Source organism: Triticum urartu, chromosome 2 (genome assembly GCF_003073215.2).
Source record: "Triticum urartu cultivar G1812 chromosome 2, Tu2.1, whole genome shotgun sequence".
Classification (NCBI taxonomy): domain Eukaryota; kingdom Viridiplantae; phylum Streptophyta; class Magnoliopsida; order Poales; family Poaceae; genus Triticum; species Triticum urartu.
In genome coordinates, this window is record NC_053023.1 from 406,032,438 (window position 1) to 406,043,568 (window position 11,131).

Here is an 11,131-nt window from a genome sequence, read left to right on the forward strand (position 1 = left end):
TAAAGTTTCTGTTTTTTACAGCAAGATAACAAGACTTTCCCCAAGTCTTCCCAATGGTTCTACTTGGCACAAACACTAATTAAACACAAAAAACACAACCAAAACAGAGGCTAGGTAAATTATTTATTACTAAACAGGATCAAAAAGCAAGGAATAAAAATAAAATTGGGTTGCTTCCCAACAAGCGCTATCGTTTAACGCCCCTAGCTAGGCATAAAAAGCAAGGATAGATCTAGGTATTGCCATCTTTCGTAGGCAATCCATAAGTGGCTCTCATAATAGATTCATAAGGTAATTTAATTTTTTCTTAGGGAAGTGTTCCGTGCCTTTACTTAATGGAAATTGGAATCTAATATTCCCTTCCTTCATATCAACAATTGCACCAATCGTTCTAAGTAAAGGTCTACCAACAATAATAGGACATGAAGGATTACAATCTATGTCAAGAACAATAAAATCTACGGGCACATAATTCCTATTTGCAACAATAAGAACAACATTAATTCTTCCCATAGGTTTCTTAATAGTGGAATCCGCAAGGTGCAAGTTTAAAGAGCAATCATCAAAATCACGGAAACCTAACAAATCACACAAAGTGTTTGGAATCATGGAAACACTAGCACCCAAATCGCATAAAGCATAGAACTCATGATCTTTAATATTAGTTTTAATAGTTGGTTCCCACTCATCATAAAGTTTTCTAGGGATAGAAACTTCCAACTCAAGTTTTTCTTCATAAGATTGCATCAAGGCATCAACGATATGTTTAGTAAACGCTTTATTTTGACTATAAGCATGAGGAGAATTTAGCACGGATTGCAACAAGGAAATACAATCAATCAAAGAGAAATTTTCATAATTAAATTCCTTGAAATCCAAAATAGTGGGTTTAGCAACATCTAGGGTTTTAATTTCTTCAATCCCACTTTCATCAAATTTAGCATCAAGATCTAAAAACTCCGAATTTTTGGAATGCCTTCTAGGTAAAGGTGGATCATATTCAGTCCCATCATTATCAAGATTCATATTGCAAAACAAAGATTTAATAGTGGACACATCAATAACTTTTAGATCTTCATCTTTATTTTCATAGGAACTAGAAGAACACGCTCTTATAAAGGCATCTTTCTTAGCACGCGTCCTAGCAGTTCTTTCTTTGCACTCATCAATGGAAATTCTCATGGCTTTGAGAGACTCATTGATATCATGCTTAGGAGGAATAGATATAAGTTTCAAAGAATCAACATCAAGAGAAATTCTATCAACGTTCCTAGCCAACTCATCAATCTTAAGCAATTTCGCTTCAATCAAAGCATTGAAATTCTTTTGCGAAGTAATAAATTCTTTAATATTAGATTCAAAATCAAAGGGCATCTTATTATAATTTCCATAAGAATTGTTGTAGGAATTACCATAATTATTAGAGGGATTACTAGGATAAGGCGTAGGATTAAAATTTCCTCTATACGCGTTGTTACCAAAATTGTTCCTACCAACAAAATTCACATCCATAGATTCATTATTATTCTCAATCAAAGTAGACAAGGGCATATCATTAGGATCAGAAGAAACACTCTTACTAGCAAATAATTTCATAAGTTCATCCATCTTTCCACTCAAAACATTAATTTCTTCTATCGCATGCACCTTTTTATTAGTAGATCTTTCAGTATGCCATTGAGAATAATTAACCATAATATTATCTAGGATTTTAGTAGCTTCTCCAAAAGTGATTTCCACAAAAGTGCCTCCCGCGGCCGAATCTAAAAGATTTCTAGAAGCAAAATTCAATCCGGCATAAAAAATTGTATAATCATCCACAAATTCAAACCATGAGTAGGGCAATTACGTATCATTAATTTCATCCTCTCCCAAGCTTGCACAACATGTTCATGATCAAGTTGCTTAAAATTCATAATATCGTTTCTAAGGGAGATGATCTTAGCGGGAGGAAAATACTTAGAGATAAAAGCATCTTTGCATTTGTTCCAAGAATCAATACTATTTTTAGGCAAATACGAAAACCAAGCTTTAGCACAATCTCTAAGCGAAAAAGAAAATAGCTTCAACTTAACAATATCGTTGTCCACATATTTCTTCTTTTGCATATCACACAAATCAATGAAGCTATTTAGATGGGTAGCGACATCTTCACTAGGAAGGCCAGAAAACGGATCTTTCATGACAAGATTCAGCAAAGCGACATTAATTTCACAAGATTCAGCATTAGTAAGAGGAGCAATTGGAGTGCTAATAAAATCATTGTTGTTGGTATTGGTAAAGTCACACAATTTAGTGTTATCTTGAGCCATCGTGACAAGCAAGTAATCCAACACACAAGCAAACAAAAAGCAAGCAGGCAAAAAGAGGCAAATAGAGAAAGAGAGGGAGGATAGAGAGAGAGAGGGCGAATAAAACAGCAAGGGTGAAGAGGGGGAGAGGAAAACGAGAGGCAAATGGCAAATAATGTAATGCGGGAGATAAGGTTGTGATGGGTACTTGGTATGTTGACTTTTGCGTAGACTCCCCAGCCACGGTGCCAGAAATGGCTCGTTGTCGGGAGTCAAATCTTGACTTGCGTGAACCTCCCCGGCAACGGCGCCAGAAATTCTTCTTGCTACCTCTTGAGAACTTTGTTGGATTTCCTTGAATAGGAAAGGATGATGCATCAAAGTAGCGTAAGTATTTCCCTCAGTTTTTGAGAACCAAGGTATCAATCTAGTAGGAGGCTATGCGCGAGTCCCTCGTACCTGCACAAAACAAATAACTCCTCGCAACCAACGCGATAAGGGGTTGTCAATCCCTTCACGGTCACTTACGAGAGTGAGATCTGATAGATATGATAGAATAATATTTTTTGGTATTTTTGTGATAAAGAAGCAAAGTAAAATAAAATCAAAGTAAAAAGAAAAGGAAATAACTAAGTATTGGAAGATTAATATGATGAAGATAGACCCGGAGGCCATAGGTTTCACTAGTGGCTTCTCTCAAGAGCATAAGTATTTTACGGTGGGTGAACGAATTACTGTTGAGCAATTGACAGAATTGAGCATAGTTATGAGAATATCTAGGTATGATCATGTGTATAGGCATCACGTTTGAGACAAGTAGACCGACTCCTGCCTGCATCTACTACTATTACTCCACTCATCGACCACTATCCAGCATGCATCTAGAGTATTAAGTTCATGAAAATAGAGTAACGCCTTAAGCAAGATGACATGATGTAGAGGGATAAATTCATGCAATATGATAAAAAACCCATCTTGTTATCCTCGATGGCAACAATACAATACATGCCTTGCTGCCCCTACTGTCGCTGGGAAAGGACACCGCAAGATTGAACCCAAAGCTAAGCACTTCTCCCATTGCAATAAAGATCAATATAGTAGGCTAAACCAAACTGATAATTCGAAGAGACTTGCAAAGATAACCAATCATACATAAAAGAATTCAGAGAAGATTCAAATATTATTCATAGATAATCTTGATAATAAACCCACAATTCATTGGTCTCAACAAACACACCGCAAAAAGAAGATTACATCGAATAGATCTCCACAAGAGAGGGGGAGAACATTGTATTGAGATACAAAAAGAGAGAAGAAGCCATCTAGCTGATAACTATGGACCCGAAGGTATGAGGTAAACTACTCACACTTCATCGGAGAGGCTATGGTGTTGATGTAGAAGCCCTCCGTGATGGATTCCCCCTCCGGCGGAGCTCTGGAACAGGCCCCAAGATGGGATCTCGTGGATACAGAAGGTTGCAACGGTGGAATTAGGTTTTTGGCTCTGTATCTGATCGTTTGGGGGTACGTAGGTATATATAGGAGGAAGGAGGACGTCGGTGGAGCAACAGGGGGCCCACAAGGGTGGAGGGTGCGCCTGGGGGGGTAGGCACGCCCCCTACCTCGTGGCTTCCCTGTTGGTTGCTTGACGTAGGGTCCAAGTCTCCTGGATCTTGTTTGTTCCAAAAATCACGTTCCCGAAGGTTTCCTTCCGTTTGGACTCCGTTTGATATTCCTTTTTCTTCGAAACCCTAAAATAGGCAAAAACAACAATTCTGGGCTGGGCCTCCGGTTAATAGGTTAGTACCAAAAATAATATAAAAGTGGATAATAAAGCCCAATAATGTCCAAAACAGTAGATAATATAGCATGGAGCAATCAAAAATTATAGATACGTTGGAGACGTATCAGTAACATAGCCAAACAACGGTTTGCTAGGAAGGTGGACTAGAGGCTTGACATGGCAATATGGGATGCATGATAAACAAATGGTAGGTAGCGCGACATAGTGATAGAACGAACAACTAGCAAGCAAAGATAGAAGTGATATCGAGGGTAATGATCATCTTGCCTGCAAAGTTCTCAGGGTTGTCGAAAGCTTGCTCCTCGTAAACGTACTCAACAGGATCCTAATTCATGAACTTGTCTCTCGGCTCTACCCAAAGCAAAAACACAAGCAATGGAAGAACAATCAATCACGATGCAATGCACAAGCAACATGATGCAAGACATGGCATGGAATGCAAGATATGATGTGCAATGCATATGGGTACTCCAGAAGGAAAAGGACGATCATGGCGTCAACTTGGCAAACCAAGCATGCCACTGGATAGGTTGGGAGATTTTGAATGAAATCGATATGAAGATCACTGGAAACGGATGCACGGTTTGCAAATGACAAGCAAAACAAGATATGATGCAAGCTGCTTAAAACAGCAACATGACCACTTAGATGCAAGGTTAAAATATACTACATCACCCAAACATGAAAACACAATACATGGCAGTGAAGTACATGTGAAGCTCTACAAATCATGAACACTGAGCTACTGCTAGAATGCCCTAGAACAAGTCGAAAACAGCATGGCAAAAATGCAAAAGTTAACAGCTTATCAGACTTGGCAGAAATTCATGCATCAAGACAGAAACATCATCAGGTAGCAAAGTTTATGCATAGCAAACTATATGCTACAGGAACATATTACATTACACAAGATCATGGCATGATAGTACTAAATGCACTTAATAAAACTCCCTTACTGAACTTGTCTCAGAGACCCACAGAAAAGATGGTAGCATCAATGCAAACATGGTAAATGATAAGAACAGATTTCAGACTTAGAGGAAATCATGGCATGGCATAAGCAGACTCATGATGGCAACTTTGCAAGCTTGTGGCACTCATCACAGTGCACTAAATGACATGAAATAAAATCTAGCATGAAGTAGGCATGTTAAAGAGCATGTTCATGAGCAAAACTAACCCATAGCATATTTGAATAAAATTACACATAAAACACAAAACAACATCATGATGCAAAATGACATGTTCATGAACTTGCTCAAATGCAAAAACTAATGGCACCACTGGATTGGTGGGGTTTTTCTATCCCAAAAACATATATAATATGTCTAGGTTACTGTAGAAAAATCATCACAAAAGCTATAAGTGAAAAACTGCCCTAAATGGAAAGGGACAGAAATGGCAAGTCTCCCTAATAGGAAATGTTCAGATATGGACCTGCCCGATCTGGAAAGATTCCTTTTGCCTGAAACAGAATATGCGCTGGAATAAATAAAAGAAAAGAGAAAAAGGAGGGAGGGGATGACAGGTGGGTCCTGGTCCCCCGAGAGGCTGACGGGTCCCGCAAGGACCCACATGGCGGTGACACAGACGCGCCCGAACAGGGGAAAACAGAGGAGGGCGATAGCGGGGACTCGCCGGAGCAGCTCGGGGGACCTAACAGAGCGACGGAGGGGTGCTACGGAACCGTCCGGCGATCCGGCACTCGTATGTGCATCGTACGGCACCGGGTGACGACGGAGTCGACGCCAGCGATGAGGAACAGAGGCGATGACGCGGAGACGAACGCGGCGAGGTGGCGACCCTAACGAGCTACTACACGCGAGGAACTGGCCTACGCGACGCGGAGAAGACGACGAACATGCAAACCTAGCGAGAGGGGGTCGAGGCACTCACCGGAGACGAGGTCCGACGGCGGCGAGCTCGGGCGAACATGGCGATTAGCGACAGAGCATGCAAACAAGGGGGAAAAGGGGACGGGGTGACACGCGTGCTCACCAGGAGCTCGGAGGTGAGCTCCGTTGGTCAGGAGGTGGACAAAGACGGCGACGACAGGGACGTAGTCGACATCGGGGAAGATGATGGACCAGGTTGGCAAGGCAGAAGACGATGAGGAGCATGCCGGCGACGAGCCCGTGCTCCCAGATGCGCTCGGGACACGGCCAAAACGACGGATCTGGTACGTTAGGTGCCCTGGCGGCTGCAGGGAGAGAGAAAGGGAACCCTAGAGGGTTTGAGGGACAAGGAGAAGGCTTAAAAGGGGGGCTAGGACAATGGGACGGAGCGGCGACGCGCTCAAGCTCGCGGTCCCCATGGCGTGGCGCGAGGAGGACGAAAAGGTGGGTCGGAGTCTACAGGGACTCGCTGACGAGCGGGTCTGCCTTGGCCACGTGTCGGCGGGGCAGCGGGGGTGCACGCGTGCGCGGGTGAGAAAAGGTTGGGAGGAGAAGGCCGCGAGGCTAGCTACGCTGCGGGGCTGGTGCTAGCTGGGCCGGCTGGCCTGCTCTGCTGCTGCTGCTGGGCTAGCCTGGAGGCCGAGGCCCGGGGGTGCTGCTGCTGCTTTTCTTTTCCCTTTTCCTTAGGTAGAAAAAGAAAAAGAAAAGCAGAGTGGAATAGGAGAGGATTTTGTGAAATATGAGAATATTTCCATGATCCTGGAATTATGTCTATTTAATAAAATTGGTTTGGAGATTTTTAAAGGAAGTAAAATAATTCAAGCTTGAATTTAATTCAAACTTGAGCCATTTTAAAACCTAACCAAAACAACTTCAAAATAGATGAAAATTGGTAGAGAGGTTTAGGGCATGATGACTGATTTATAGGGAGAGGATGAACATTTATGGAGGCCAAAATAATGCTTGCCAAAATAAAATAATGGAAGGAAGAGGTGAGTAGATGAGGGGGAATATGATGATGCCATGACTCACAATCTACCATGCCCAATGCAATATGCTACACAAGAAGATGCACATGATGATGATGACAAGTCCGAAGGCAAGAAGCACAAATGAAACACTATGGTGAGGCCATGATGCAACAAAGAATGGCAAAGAAAATATGACAAGCAAAAACAAGACAATGCAATGGGAAACAAAACAAACCCAACATGAAACCCATAAAGAGGAAAACCACTTGAAATAGATGAAGAACAAGATGGATACATTTCCAAAAATGGAAGTTTTACTACTGGGGTGTTACAACAACATACCCTTCAAAAACAAGTTAGACGTCCTCTACTTTGTTGTTGCAAGTTTTATGTGGCTGCTATGGCAACTAGCAGGAACCGTTCTTACCTACCCAAAACTACAATGGTGATTATCAAGTTGCTACCTTCTGCAAGGACCGCCATAGTCAAATTAGATTCACCTAAAGTGGGAGAAATAGACACCAGCCAGCCACCTTTATGCAAAATAAGTTGCATGTTAATCGGTGGAACTGGTCTCATGATACTGTCGAATCAATATAAGACATAGGTAGTAAGCAATATGAACATCCCTTCCCACAAATCCTTTGTGTCCTACTCATGCATGTCATCTACGCATAGACCTGACTCTGATACCATTGTTGGGGAACGTTCCATGGAAAACAAAAAAAATATATGCACATGCAAGATCTATCCATGGAGTGCATAGCTACGAGAGGGGGAAAGCATCTACATACCCTTGTAGATAACTTAGAGGAAGCGTTTGTCAACGTAGTTGATGTAGTTGTACACCTTCATGATCCATTTTGATCAAGCACCGAATGTACGACACCTCCATGTTCAGCACATGCTCAGCTCGATGACGTCCTCGCCTTCTTGATCCAGCAAGAGGGGTGAAGTAGTAGATGAGTTCCGGCAGCACGACGACATGGTGACGGTGGTGGTGAAACTATTTTCACAGGGCTTCGCCAAGCACAACAGATTTAGAGCAGAGGAGATTAGAACCACACTGGATTCTAATTATGAGGATTAGAGGTAGCTAGTGCTGGCTCTAATTAGTCAACTAGGACCAACTAGAACTAGAACTAGATAAACTAGAGGAGGCTCATAAACTTGTGCTCTAAGGGCTAGCCCTGCTCCTCTATTTATATGTTGAGCCATGTGGTCGTTACTTGGGGAGAGGGCCTCCCCAAAGTCGGTTTGGAACGCAAAGAAGAGTCCTTCTCGGACTCCAGGACCAAACGCCACGGTTCCTGGCATTTACGCAAACACCATGGACTACAACGTCTGGCCCAGGGGGTAGATGTCAGTGTCAAAACCGGCAGATCTCGGGTAGGGGGTCCCGAACTGTGCGTCTAAGGATCGAAGGTAATAGGAGGCAGGGGACACGATGTTTACCCAAGTTCGGGCCCTCTTAATGGAGGTAAAACCCTACGTCCTGCTTAATTGACTTTGATGAGTATAGGGGTTACAAGAGTTGATCTACCACGAGATCATAATGGCTAAACCCTAGATGTCTAGCCTGTATGATTATGACTGCCTCTACGGACTAAACCCTCCGGTTTATATAGATACTGGAGGGGGCTAGGGTTTGTACAGAGTTGGTTTACAGAGAAAGGAATCTTCACATCTGAATGTCGAGCTTGCCTTCCACGCCAAGGAGAGTCCCATCTGGACACGGGGGAAGCCTTCTATCTTGTATCTTCACGGCCCACCAGTCCGGCCCACGTCACATAGCCCGGACGCCCGGGGACCCCCTAATCCAGGACTCCCTCAGTAGCCCCTGAACCAAGCTTCAATGACGATGTGTCCGGCACGCAGATTGTCTTCGGCATTGCAAGGTGGGTTCCTCCTCCAAATACTCCAAAGTAGTTGATCAAAAGAACTATATCCAGCTCTATACAATAGTTACAAACCTGGGCCATGAGGGCAAAACACTTTAAACAGAAATAGGTTATGTCTTCTGACAACTTTTTTGGTGAGGTATTGTGTTTCGACCTTATTATTATTTTGAACCATTTTCCATCCTCCCGTTTCGCGTTTCGAGATGCGATATTCATTGACACATCTTGTCAAAGCAGAGATCGTGTACCCTTACTACGGGATTATCATCAATACGGATTTGGGTAATCCAACCGTGCCACTCGCACGACTCCTGGGGAGTAGGCAAGTTTTAAGGCTCATGGGGGGCGCTTGATATTCACTGCCTTTATAAGGAGACAAGGATCCACCTTTTTACCCCACGCCTTCTTCCTCCTCAGCCCCTCTTCTCTCGAGCTCCAGCACCCAAGCTTCAACCCTTTCCATCCCCAACAAACGCTCCAACCATGTCCGGATCTGGAGCACAGGGCAAGTGGATGGCCTCCTCCGTCACGGAGGAGCACATCAAAGAACTCCGGGAGGCGGGGTATCTTCTCTTGATATTCACTGCCTTTATAGGGTTAGTTGTATGTTCATAGGACTATGTATTGGAGGGCAAGAGTGACAGAAACTTCAACCTAGCATAGAAATTGATGCATACGGGATCGAAGGGGGACCAATATATCTTAATGCTATGGTTGGGTTTTACCTTAATGAATGTTAGTAGTTGCAGATGCTTGCTAATAGTTCCAATCATAAGTGCATAGAATTCCAAGTCAGGGATGACATGCTAGCAGTGGCCTCTCCCACATAAAACTTGCTATCGGTCTAGTAAAGTAGTCAATTGCTTAGGGACAATTTCGTAACTCCTACCACCACTTCTCCACACTCGTTATACTAACTTTATTGCTTCTTTACCTAAACAGCCCCTACTTTTTATTTACGTGCACTTCATATTCTTGCAAACCTATCCAAAAACACCTACAAAGTACTTCTAGTTTCATACTTGTTTTAGGTAAAGCGAACGTCAAGCATGCGTAGAGTTGTATCGGTGGTTTATAGAACTTGAGGGAATATTTGTTCTACCTTTAGCTCCTCGCCGGGTTCGACACTCTTACTTATCGAAAGAGGCTACAATTGATCCCCTATACTTGTGGGTTATCAAGACCTTTTTCTGGCGCCGTCGCCGGGGAGCAATAGCGTGGGGTGAATATTCTCGTGTGTGCTTGTTTGCTTTATCACTAAGTAATTTTTATTTGCTGTTCTTAGTTGTCCTCTATCTTTATTTATGGATATGGAACACAAAATACCAAAAAAATAAGGTTTACCTGCTACTCATGGAGATGGGGAACCTCCTAAAACCCTCGATGCTGGTTATGTGAAAAATATTATGTACTACTTTGATAATCCTGGGAAAACCCCATTCAATTATGTTATGGGAGACATGTTGGATCAACGTGAATATTTTAGGGATTATCGCTTGACTCAAAAAGGGAAACTATTATGGGATCAAATTCATATGTTGCACTCGTATGCTCGGGAACTATGCTTGAGATATGATTATACTTGTTGCTCTAGGATGAAGGCTCCACACCTTCCCTTTTCATGCATATTTAATGATGATAAAACCTTGGCTTCTTATGCTAATGGTATATTTGATTACTATGATGTGGAACAAATAGAAGAATTTGTTGCTTTTATGGGTGCTTATGAAATTGAATCTTTGTTTAAAGAGTGTGAAAATTTTGATGATTCAGTTTATAGACCTGAAAATTTAGCTATCCTTAAATATTGCTATGAGAATTATGAATTCAATTCCGATATTTATGATTTTATTGAGAGAGTCTCCGCTGTCCAAGAAGAGACTAATATTTTACAGGAGTCTATGGAAGAAGAAATTGATGAAACTGTGAGCTCGTTGGATGAAAAAGATGAGGAGGAGAGCGAAGAACAAAAGGAGGAAGAGCGGATTGATCACCCGTGCCTACCTTCTAATGAGAGTAACTCTTCAACTCATACATTGTTTAAACTCCCTTCGTGCTTACCGAAGGATGATTGCTATGATGACTGTTGTGATCCCGTTGATTCTCTTGAAATATCCCTTTTTGATGATGCTTGCTATGCTTGTGGCCAAGATGCCAATATGAATTATACTTATGGAGATGAACTTGCTATAGTTCCTTATGTTAAACATGAAATTGTTGCTATTGCACCCACGCATGATAGTCCTATTATCTTTTTGAATTCTCCCAA